Genomic DNA, 12177 nt, shown 5'->3' with positions numbered 1-12177 from the left:
TCAGGAACTCATGGCTTTTTCCCCATGATTCTTCAGTCTTGCAGTTAATTTAATTTTTTTTCTTATTCTGCTAAGTTTTTTTTAACTTTTATCCCTTTCTTTTTTAACGTTTGTAACTAGTTTATATAATATACTTATATTTTCTTTATTTGATTTCTTTTTTTAATTTTTTTCTGAACCTCTTTTTATCCCATTTCTTCCCCCACTCCCACCCCCATGATTTGGGGTCTCTTCTGATTTGGTTAAAGCGCATTTTCCCGGGGTCTTTGCCACCCTTTTAGTATTTTACTTGCTCCTTCATATACTCTTATCTGGACAAAATGACAAGGTGGAAAAATTCACCACAAAAAAAGAACAAGAGGCAGTACCAAAGGCTAGGGACTTAATCAATACAGACATTAGTAATTAGTAATATGTCAGATCTAGAGTTCAGAATGACGATTCTGAACATTCTAGCCGGGCTTGAAAAAGTCATGGTAGATATTAGAGAAACCCTCTCTGGAGATATAAAAGCCCTTTCTGGAGAAATTAAAGAGCTAAAATCCAACCAAGTTGAAATAAAAAATGCTATTAATGAGGTGCAATCAAAAATGGAAGCTCTCACTGCTAGGATAAATGAGGCAGAAGAAAGAATTAATGATATAGAAGACCAAATGACAGAGAATAAAGAAGCTGAGCAAAAGAGGGACAAACAGCTACTGGACCATGAGGGGAGAATTCGAGAGATAAGTGACACCATAAGACGAAACAACATTACATAATTGGGATTCCAGAAGAAGAAGAAAGAGAGAGGGGAGCAGAAGGTCTATTGGAGAGAATTATTGGAGAAAATTTCCCTAATATGGCAAAGGGAACAAGCATCAAAATCTAGGAGATGCAGAGAACCCCCCTCAAAGTCAACAAGAATAGGTCCTTACCCTGTCACCTAATAGTAAAATTTAAAAGTCTAAGTGACAAAGAGAAAATCCTGAAAGCAGCCCCGGAAAAGAAATCTGTAACATACAATGGTAAAAATATTAGATTGGCAGCAGACTTATCCACAGAGACTTGGGAGGCCAGAAAGAGCTGGCAGATATATTCAGAGCACTAAATGAGAAAAGCATGCAGTCCAGAATACTCTATCCAGCTAGGCTATCATTGAAAATAGAAGGAGAGATAAAAAGCTTTCAGGACAAACAAAAACTGAAAGAATTTGAAAACACCAAACCAGCTCTATAGGAAATATTGAGAGGGGTCCTCTAAGCAAAGAGAGACCCTAAAAGTAGTAGATCAGAAAGGAACAGAGAACAGATACAGTAAGAGTCACCTTACAGGCTAATAATGTCACTAAATTCATATCTCTCAATAGTTACCCTGAATGGTAATGGACTAAATGCCCCAATCAAAACACAGGGTATCAGAATGGACAAAAAAACAAAACCCATCTATATGTTTCCTACAAGAAACTCATTTTAGAAGCGAAGACACCTCCAGATTTAAAGTGAGGGGATGGAAAACAATTTACCATCCTAATGAGCATCAGAAGAATGCTGTGGTGGCAATCCTTAGATCAGATCAATTAGACTTCAAGCCAAAGACTATAATAAAAGATGAGGAAGGACACTATATCATACTCAAAGAAGATCTAACAATTTTAAATATCTATGCCCCTAATGTGGGAGCAGCCAACTATATAAACTAATTAATAACAAAATCAAAGAAACACATCAATAATAATACAATAATAGTAGGGGACTTTAACACTCCCCTCACTGAAATGGACACATCATCCAAGCAAAAGATCAACAAGAAATAAAGGCCTTAAATGACATACTGGTCCAGATGGACATCACAGATATATTCAGAATATTTCATCCCAAAGCAACAGAATACACATTCTTCTCCAGTGCACATGGAACATTCTCCAGAATAGATAACATCCTGGGTCCTAAATCAGTTCTCAACCAGTATCAAAAGATTAAGATCATTCCCTGCATATTTTCAGACCACAATGCTCTGAAGCTAGAATTCAATCACAAAAGGAAATTTGGAAAGAATCCAAATACATGGAGACTAAACAGCATCCTTCTAAAGAATGAATGGGTCAACCAGGAAATTAAAGAAGTATTAAAAAAATTCAGGGAAACAAATGATAATGAAAACAGAACGGTTCAAAATCTGTGGGATGGGGCGCCTGGGTGGCTCTGTGGTTAAATCCTCTGCCTTTGGCTCAGGTCATGATTCCTGGGTCCTGGGATTAATACCCGCATCAGGCTTTCTGCTCAGCAGGGAGCCTGCTTCCTACTATCTCTCTCTCTGACTGGCTCTCTACCTACTTGTGATCTCTGTCTGTCAAATCAATGAATAAAATGTTAAAAAACAAAACAAAAAAAAAATTTGTGGGACACAGGAAAGTCAGTCCTGAGAGGAAAATATATAGCAGTACAAGCTTTTCTCAAGAAACAAGAAAGGTCTCAAGTACACAACCTAACCCTACACCTAAAGAGCTGGAGAAAGAACAAGAAAGAAACCCTAAACCCAGCAGGAGAAGAGAAGAGAAGAGAAATCATAAAGATCAGAGCAGAAATCAATGAAATAGAAACCAAAAAAACAATAGAAAAAATCAATGAAACTAGGAGCTGGTTCTTTGAAAGAATCAATAAGATTGATAAACCCCTGGCCAGACTTTTCAAAAAGAAAAGAGAAAGGACCCAAATCAATAAAATCATGAATGAAAGAGGAGAGATCACAACTAACACCAAAGAAATACAGACAATTATAAGAACATACTATGAGCAACTCTAGGCCAACAAATTTGACAATCTGGAAGAAATGGATGCATTCCTAGAGACATATAAACTACCACAACTGAACCAGGAAGAAATAGAAAGCCTGAACAGGCCCATAACCAGTAAGGAGATTGAAACAGTCATCAAAAATCTCCAAACAAACAAAAGCCCAGGGCCAGACAGCTTCCCAGGAGAATTCTACCAAACATTTAAAGAAGCACTAATTCCTATTCTCCTGAAACTGTTCCAAAAAATAGAAATGGAAGGAAAACTTCCAAACTCATTTTATGAGGCCAGCATCACCTTGATCCCAAAACCAGACAAGGATCCCATCAAAAACGCGAACTACAGACCAATATCCTTGATGAACACAGATGCAAAAATTCTCACCAAATACTAGCCAATAGGATTCAACAGTACATTAAAAGGATTATTCACCACGACCAAGTGGGATTTATTTCAGGGCTGCAAGGTTGGTTCAACATCCACAAATCAATCAATGTGATACAACACATTAATGAAAGAAAGAACAAGAACCATATGATACTCTCAATAGATACCAAAAAAGCATTTGACAAAGTACAGCATCTCTTCCTGATCAAAACTCTTCAAAGTGTAGGGATAGAGAGCACATACCTCAATATTATCAAAGCCATCTATGAAAAACCCACTGCAAAAATCATTCTCAATGGAGAAAAACTGAAAGCTTTTCCACTAAGGTCAGGAACATGGCAGGGATGTCCATTATCACCACTGCTATTCAACATAGTACTAGAAGTCCTAGCCTCAGCAATCAGACAACAAACGGACATTAAAGGCATCCAAATCGGCAAAGAAGAAGTCAAACTATTACTCTTCGCAGATAATATGATACTATATTGGAAAACCCAAAAGACTCCACTCCAAAACTGCTAGAACTTGTACAGGAATTCAGTAAAGTGTCAAGATATAAAATCAATGCACAGAAATCAGTTGCATTTCTCTACACCAACAACAAGACAGGAGAGAGAGAAATTAAGGAGTCAATCCCATTTACAATTGCATCCAAAACTATAAGATACCTAGGAATAAACCTATCCAAAGAGGCTAAGATTCTATACACAGAAAACTATAAAGTACTCATGAAAGAAATTGAGGAAGACACAAAGAAATGGAAAAATGTTCCATGCTCCGGGATTGGAAGAATAAATATTGTGAAAATGTCTATGGTACCTAAAGCAATCTACACATTTAATGCAATCCCTATCAAAATACCATCCATTTTTTTTTCAAAGAAATGGAACAAATAATCCTAAAATTTATATGGAACCAGAAAAGACCTTGAATAGCCAGAGGAATATTGAAAAAGAAAGCCAAAGTTGGTGGCATCACAATTCCAGACTTCAAGCTCTATTACAAAGCTGTCATCATCAAGAGAGCATGGTACTGGCACAAAAACAGACACATAGATCAATGGAGTAGAATAGAGATCTCAGAAATAGACCCTCAACTCTATGGTCAACTAATCTTTGACAAAGCAGGAAAGAATGTCCAATGGAAAAAAGACAGCCTCTTCAATAAATGGTGCTGGGAAAATTGGACAGTCACATGCAGAAAAATGAAGTTGGACCATTTCCTTACACCACACACAAAAATAGACTCAAAATGGATGAAGGACCTCAATGTGAGAAAGGAATCCATCAAAATCCTTGAGGAGAACACAGGCAGCAACCTCTTCGACCTCAGCTGCAGCAAATCTTCTTAGGCACATTGCTAAAGGCAAGAGAAGCAAGGGCAAAAATGAACTATTGGGATTTCATCAAGATCGAAAGCTTTTGCACAGCAAAGGAAACAGTTAACAAGACCAAAAGACAACTGACAGAATGGGAGAAGATATTTGCAAATGGCATATCAGATAAAGGGCTAGTGTCCAAAATCTATAAGGAACTTAGCAAACTCAACACCCAAAGAACAAATAATCCAATCAAGAAATGGGCAGAGGACATGAACAGACATTTCTGCAAAGAAGACATCCAGATGGCCAACAGACACATGAAAAAGTGTTCCACATCACTCAGCATCAGGGAAATACAAATCAAAACCACAGTGAGATATCACCTCTCACCAGTCAGAATGGCTAAAATGACAGGAAATGACAGATGCTGGCGAGGATGCAGAGAAAGGGGAACCCTCCTACACTGTTGGTGGGAATGCAAGCTGGTGCAACCACTCTGGAAAACAGCATGGAGGTTCCTCAAAATGTTGAAAATAGAACTACCCTATGACCCAGCAATTGCACTATGGGTATTTACCCTAAAGATACAAATGTAGTGATCTGAAGGAGCACGTGCACCCGAATGTTTATAGAAGCAATGTCTACAATAGCCAAACTATGGAAAGAACCTAGATGTCCATCCACAGATGAATGGATAAAGAAGAGTGGTATATATACACAATGGAATACTATGCAGCCATCAAAAGAAATGAAATCTTGCCATTTGTGATGACGTGGATGGAACTAGAGGGTATCATGCTAAGTGAAATTAGTCAGTCAGAGAAAGACAATTATCATATGATCTCCCTGATATGAGGATGTGGAGATGCAACATGGGGGGTTAGGAGGGTAGGAGAAGAATAAATGAACAAGATGGGATTGGGAGGGAGACAAACCAAAAGTGACTCTTAATCTCACAAAACAAACTGAGGGTTGTTGGGGGGAGGTGGGCCTGGGAGAGGGGGAGTGGGGTTATGGACATTGGGGAGGGTACGTGCTATTGTGAAGTGCTGTGAAGTGTGTAAACCTGGCGATTCACAGGCCTGTACCCCTGGGGATAAAATTACATTATATGTTTATAAAAAATAAATAAAAAATTTAAAAAAGTATCAGTGGAGGGTGACTTATGTGTCACACTGATGCTGGAGATATTGATACTTAGGTTATTTAACTGGCTTTCCAAATCTTGTACTTTGTTTTTATGTTCCATATTTTCAATTTTTAAGTCTTGAATTCTTTTCTGTAATCTTGCAATCTGTTTTCTTGTTTCAACATCTTTTCCTCCAGATTATGGAAATTTCCTGTATGCCAGGTCAATTGCTTGGCCAATTCCTAAAGTTATTTCTTGAGCACAATTTTCACTGTCAAATACATAGCAAAATATTTATTTGAGTCAGAATCTTTGCATACGAAAGTGAATATCCTCTTGTCAGTTTTGTCATCTGCACAAAACAGTATTCTATGAAGCTGGCAATTGTGTTGCCCTTCCTTTGTTTTCGGTTCTGGAACTTTGACTCCATGTACTGGTATTTGCAGGTCAACTTTAGGAATTTTCTGGCCTTCAGATTTCTTGATATTTCTTGTAAATGTGAGTTTCCTGACAGCACCTCCCACAAATTCTGTTCCTTTAGGCTGCTCCACTTCTGTACTGCCAAGAAACTTTGCATTATAGGGAATATAACGTTTTGATAAACTTCAGGCATATGCATCCATGTTTTGTCTTTCTCCCTGCTACAAGCATGGTTCCTGATGATCAGTCAAATAGATGTTCAGTTCAATCACACTTTAGATCCTGGGAGTGCTGGAATATGGTTGAAAGAATAGGCAGACTCTTGACTTTGAATAGTTTCAATCATACAGCTGCCCTCTGAGTTCTTCAATCACTTTCTCTCCTTAGGGACCCATGCAGTAGGGTCAGGCTTTGGACAGGTGTATGGAGAGCTGCCCTATCCTTCGAGCCCAGTGATCTCTGCTCTTACTCAGCCCGGACACTCTTTCCACTGCTGTGAGGGAACATTTTTTTTTTTTTTTTTTTTTATTTGACAGAGAGAGAGAGATCACGAGGAGGCAGAGAGGCCGGCAAGAGAGAGAGGAGGAAGCAGGCTCCCTGCGGAGCAGAGAGCCCGATGCGGGGCTCGATCCCAGGACCCGAGATCATGACCTGAGCCGAAAGCAGCGGCCCAATCCACTGAGCCACCCAGGCGCCCCTGTGAGGGAACATTTTTTGACATCAGCAATGGTGCTGGATGGGGGACCATTCAGCTGGGGGCCTTTCTTCATCTGTTTTAAGACATGATTCATTTATAGAGAATATATTTAAAAAATCAGGAACAAGGGCACCTGGGTGGCTTAGTCAGTTGAGCACCTGCCTTCAGCTCAGATCATGATCCGGAGGTCCTGGGATCCAGCCCAATATTGGGCTCCCTGCTCAGCAGGGAGCCTGCTTCTCCCTCTCCCACTCTCCCTGCTTGTGTTTCCTCTCTCGTGTCTCTCTCTCTGTCAAGTAAATGAATAAAATCTTAAAAAAAAAATCAGGAACTGTTGTGATAGAGCAGATAGCTAGTTACAGCTTTTTTCACATGCCTTCTTTTCTTGAACACGAGTGTGTAGACTTAAGAACACCAAACACCAAAAACCAAACAAGATTGCTAGTGTGATGTCTCCAATCTCCTACATAAAAGAGCTGATCCTGTGGTTTCCAGGGGCAATTTATGAAAGAGTTTGTTCACTTAATGACATATCCATCTTACTTTAGGATATAGCTATAAATCTCTGTGTGCTCGATATGCTGCTTCAGAGCTTATATATTCAATGAAATAAAAAATAGCAGGTATATTTCTTAAACTAGAAAGATAAATAATTATGACTATGTTTGAAACCATTGTTAGCACAGTACTGGTAGGGCAAAAGAACCCATGATTTGTCATTAATAGCAATACTAAATGGTAAGAGAATTATTTATATATATAGTTATGAGATAATGGTACAAGTTATTCAATTTTATCTTAGAAAATATTTATTTGAATATTTAGTTTGTTTTTACATTTGTTATATCCAAGTCTCTCATATTCAAGTCTTGATATCCACGTGCTAGTAAGAAAGCCTGGTCTGTCTTATATCTGTCACTTTCTTTCAATGTCTATCTTAGTTTTCAGCTACTGAATGACTGCAGAATAAAAAGTGCCTTAAAAAAAATCCCAAGTAGGGGCACTTGGATGGCTCAGTGGGTTAAAGCCTCTGCCTTCTGCTCAAGTCATGATCCTGGGGTCCTGGGATCGAGCCCTGCATCGGGCTCTCTGCTCAGAGGGGAGTCAGCTTCCTCCTCTCTCTCTTTCTCTGCCTGCCTCTCTGCCTACTAGTGATCTGTCTGTCTGTCAAACAAATAAATAAAATCTTTTAAAAAATCCCAAGTAAAAGATACTAAGGAAAAAACTGTAGAAATTATAAATAAAACTGATTTTAAAAGATTATGGTAGAGCTCTTCTGTTTTGAATTATTCTCATCTTTGATTATTAATCCTTTGGTGGAGACCATAAGCCAAAATATTATGAGGCGAGTATAAGACATGATATGTTGTACTTTCATAATATTTCCCCTTTCAAAGACGTTAATATTGGCATCAAATCTGTGAGGAGACAACAGTAATAATTGGATGATGGAATGAATGATGAAACACCTTATTTATTGGAAGTAGAGAATGTGTAGGGATACAAAAGTAGGTTGAAACTTAAAAATCACAAAAAGCCCACACTGTTTCCTTTTTTTTGTCTTCCACTTCCGCCCTTTATTCAAAGTGTGACCTGAGTGTAGTAAAAATAATATTAAAATAATATTAATAATTCATTTTGAATGCTAGTCAAGAAGTTACATCAGCTTCTCATTTGAAGACGTTTGAATGACAGATGTAGTTCAATTGCCTGAGCATCTAAATCGATTCTGTAATATAATTGCTGGAAGACTGCAGATGAGGAAATGATTTATGTCTCTCTCTGCAATTTTTTCTAGTCCATGTCTATCATTTTGTTGAGATAGAAACATCTGAAAAGTTGTTATCTGTAGACTAAGCATCAAATAGAGTTTGGCACTTTTATACTGCATGTGACTTAAACGCCTTTGGTTGGCATATTTTGTATCCTACCTCCTCTTAATAATGCAGGGAGAGCCAACTTTTCTGAACACTCATATTACGAAGAAAATAGAGATATTGATAAATGCATAATCATAAATCAAAATGACTGAAAATTTCTAGTCATGGTACAGTATAAACATGAATATTTATGTCCCTAAGTAATAAATATTCTCCCTATAAATTAATTGGTTGGCATATGATTTAGAAATCGGTATTTGTTAATTTTGTTGGCCTACGTCTGTCCTCTGGGCAAACTAAATAAGATTTGGAGATCTGCAAAATTAAGAATCAGCTTAGAATAGCTTCTCCTGGTGACATCTGAAAGTAATATGTGGGTAATACATTTACACATCACTCAAGAAAAGCTAATACAAATATAAAGTACTAGGAAGCCAGGAGTAGAAGACAAGAAATTATGTAGATCTTCCTAGTTCAGAAATGAACCCACCTGCTTACTTCTCAATTGTTACAGTGTCTCCTCAAGAATTTCTTAAGTGGTTGCTGCCTAATGATAAACAGGTCGTCTCCAGTATTGTTCATTGACATAGAACAGCTTTGTGGTTTCTGCACATTAAAAGCAACAAAAATTTCATTGCCATTTTACAACTGCAGAAAAATGTTTTTGTGAATGCACATGGCATACCTTCCTAGCCTTCCAGAATTAAGTCATGACATAGTTGAGGGTTAGTTTCCAGAGAAATGTAGAGACCTATGGGACCAGGGCTGTTGTTAGCTAATAATTTTCAGCTGGATGGACTACATCCATTCAACATGCATCTAGATATGCCCTCTGTAGCTATTCCTCCCCCTGTCCCTTCCAGTGCATAAGGGCCTTTGCTACATAATTCAACGTGAGGAATAAACATGATGTCCCACGTGACCTTGCTGGTATATGCTATTGCTCAGTAAATACTAGGCTTTCCTCTTAATATTGTCCTTGCTTCTATTTGGAGAATCAGTACCTAGTGAGGATTATGCTTTTGGGGGTTGTGCCTTTCTCATCGCTTTGGAATGGGAACACCATAAAATATATTAGAACCAAAGAAACAGTGAAACATATCAAGTGACGGTGTGTGATGTGTGACAGTGTGTGGTATCTCTGCATCTGGGATTTGGATGCACACTCTACCTTCTGGCAATTCCCCAAGGAGACTTAGGAAATAACTCTGCTTTAGAGATGTCTTTACATCTTGACCGCTCTTTCCATCCAGGACAGTAGCTGAGTAAGAATCAGCTTTATCCTCTGTGTAGCTCCCTTCCCATCAGGCGTGAAGAAAAATGGGAAAAAATGCTTCTATTTAGATTTGATGAAAATATGAATCAGAGCTGCCTTGTTGCTCTGACTAGTTATAATATAAAGTGGCCACTTGAAGAGTTATTTTTATACCTATTTCTAAACTAGTAGAGATGTTTATGGAAGAGTGTTCTTACCGTGATGATAGTGTGGAAAAGTAAAAGGAACACCGGACTTACTGATCAAGGACCCTCGTGGAATCCCTGATCTCATGTATTTCATGTAGCTGTGTGACACTGCTTTGAGATTTTTAGCTTGATAATATTTGGAAAGTCCATAAATCACAGTGAACCATCATTCTTTTATGTGGAATATGGGAATAAGAACCGCATTACTGATGTGAGAAGTAAATGTGATATCTCATGTGATCATGATGGTGTATGACGCTGTTCAGTAAATAGTAGCCATTAGTTATTACAGTAAGTAATCTCTGGCTACGGGCTCAGGAAATGGATAGCAGTAGTAAGCTATCTCAAACTGAGTTTATTCTTTGTTATGAAAAAAGAACCCACAGATTTCTTCTCAGCGTAAAAGATTTGCATGCTTCTATACCATGTGTTATTTTGGAAAGAATAAATGATTGGAGATATTGATACTTATTGTGTGATATACCTTTATGATTTTACATTTTTCACATAATATATATTAATAACTTCAAAGCTTTAAGAGGACACACTATTTGTCCTTAAATATCACTCAAGTTTGGGTTTCTGAAAGGAGTGTTTAAAATCTAATTCTTGGTGATAGAAAAATGAACGCATGCCAAAATTCTGTAACAAATTTATCACGTCCATAAATAATTAGTTGTGGATTTATACTGTGATTTAGGAAAATATGCATATGGTTATGATTTACCTAGAAGGAGAATGCAGCAAAATATTTTGTAGTTCTATTTTTCAAAATATCATAAATAGTTGGCAAACATGATTATTAGTCATATACTAACAATTTTCAGAATATTAGCATCCAAATGAAAATGTTCAAGTCTTATTAAAATATTCCAACTTTAAGACCAAATCCTTTATATGAAAATTCATCTTTTGTGCCATCCATTCATTCCACATGAATATTTATTGAGTCCCTGAATTTATAATGCTGAGAAAATGAGTTTCCAAGTTCATAGTTGTGGTTTATGTGGACTCCAAATTATTTCACCACTGGAAACAGTCAGAATAGAGGGTAGCTGGACAGGGATGGTATTTAAAGGGCAACATGTGTTGACGTCCATGGTGTGGCCCTGTCCAGCTTTCTAACCCCAGCCTGTGCTACTCTTGTCCTATATGATCCAGATATAGCTCTCTTTAATGTAGCCCTATTATATCTTGGTCTAGTTCTGAATATAAACCATCTCTTAGTTCTTTATATAGCAAGTTGGGGCAGTAACTTCCCCAAGGCCTTTGAATACTCTGCTAATGCATCTTTCCTATTATGTCTGCCTTTCTGCATTTATGGAAATCCCCACATTATGAATTAAATTTCACCTGCCCAGCATAAACATCGTAACTCCAAATCCCTGGCTTCCTTGTATGAGGAAGCAGATTCATGTCGAGGACGACTAATCAGACCTACTCTCAGTAAACCATCAGAAGTTCTGGACGGTGCTTCACTTTTTGCTGTTGTGACAGGAATAGAGATGTCTGGGCTTTGGTGCTACAGTAGCTGTTTTCCAGTGGTTAGGAAGTCAAGTTCTTCACACCAAAGTGACATCAGTGGACAGGAGATATGGTGCACCCTGGTCCTGGTGGGTCAGCAGAAACATCATCAGCTGCTACTTTCTTGTTTGGGTTTGGGTTTTGTCCAGGAATGCTTTGTCTCAGAGCCTGGCTCTCCATTCCTCCCGACAACGTTGTAAGCTATCTGATAGAATTTCAGCATCTTCCGGTTCAGCGGGACTTAGGTTCTGTTTCTTGGAACTGTGAATTCTGTCTGTTGAATATCCCCAAAGCAGCCCTATTTAAGAGAGCCTCCTTCAGCTGTTTTTTTTTTTTCTTAGAGTGTTGTTTTGTTTCCTTCTTAGCATATAACGAAAGTTCTAGCTATTTATTGACTTGATTTTTATGTCTCCCCAGAGACTGTGACTCCAGTGCTGAGGTAGCTTCTTTCTTTCTTTTTTTTTTAAGATTTTATTTATTTATTTGACAGAGAGATCACAAGTAGGCAGAGAGGCAGGCGGGGGCGGGGGAAGCAGGCTCCCCACTGAGCAGAGAGCCCCATATGGGGCTCGATCCCAGGA

General features: G+C 38.1%; 1 pseudogene; it reads right to left on the bottom strand.

Moving 5' to 3' along the window:
* The window catches only part of LOC123936812, a 54901-nt pseudogene extending 43125 nt beyond the window's left edge, over positions 1-11776 (bottom strand).
* Positions 11777-12177: the final 401 nt, after the last annotated feature.

The sequence above is a fragment of the Meles meles genome, chromosome 2, assembly GCF_922984935.1.
Source record: "Meles meles chromosome 2, mMelMel3.1 paternal haplotype, whole genome shotgun sequence".
NCBI lineage: Eukaryota > Metazoa > Chordata > Mammalia > Carnivora > Mustelidae > Meles > Meles meles.
Note: the sequence above shows the minus strand (reverse complement) of the source record. Positions and strands in the feature narration are given on the sequence as shown.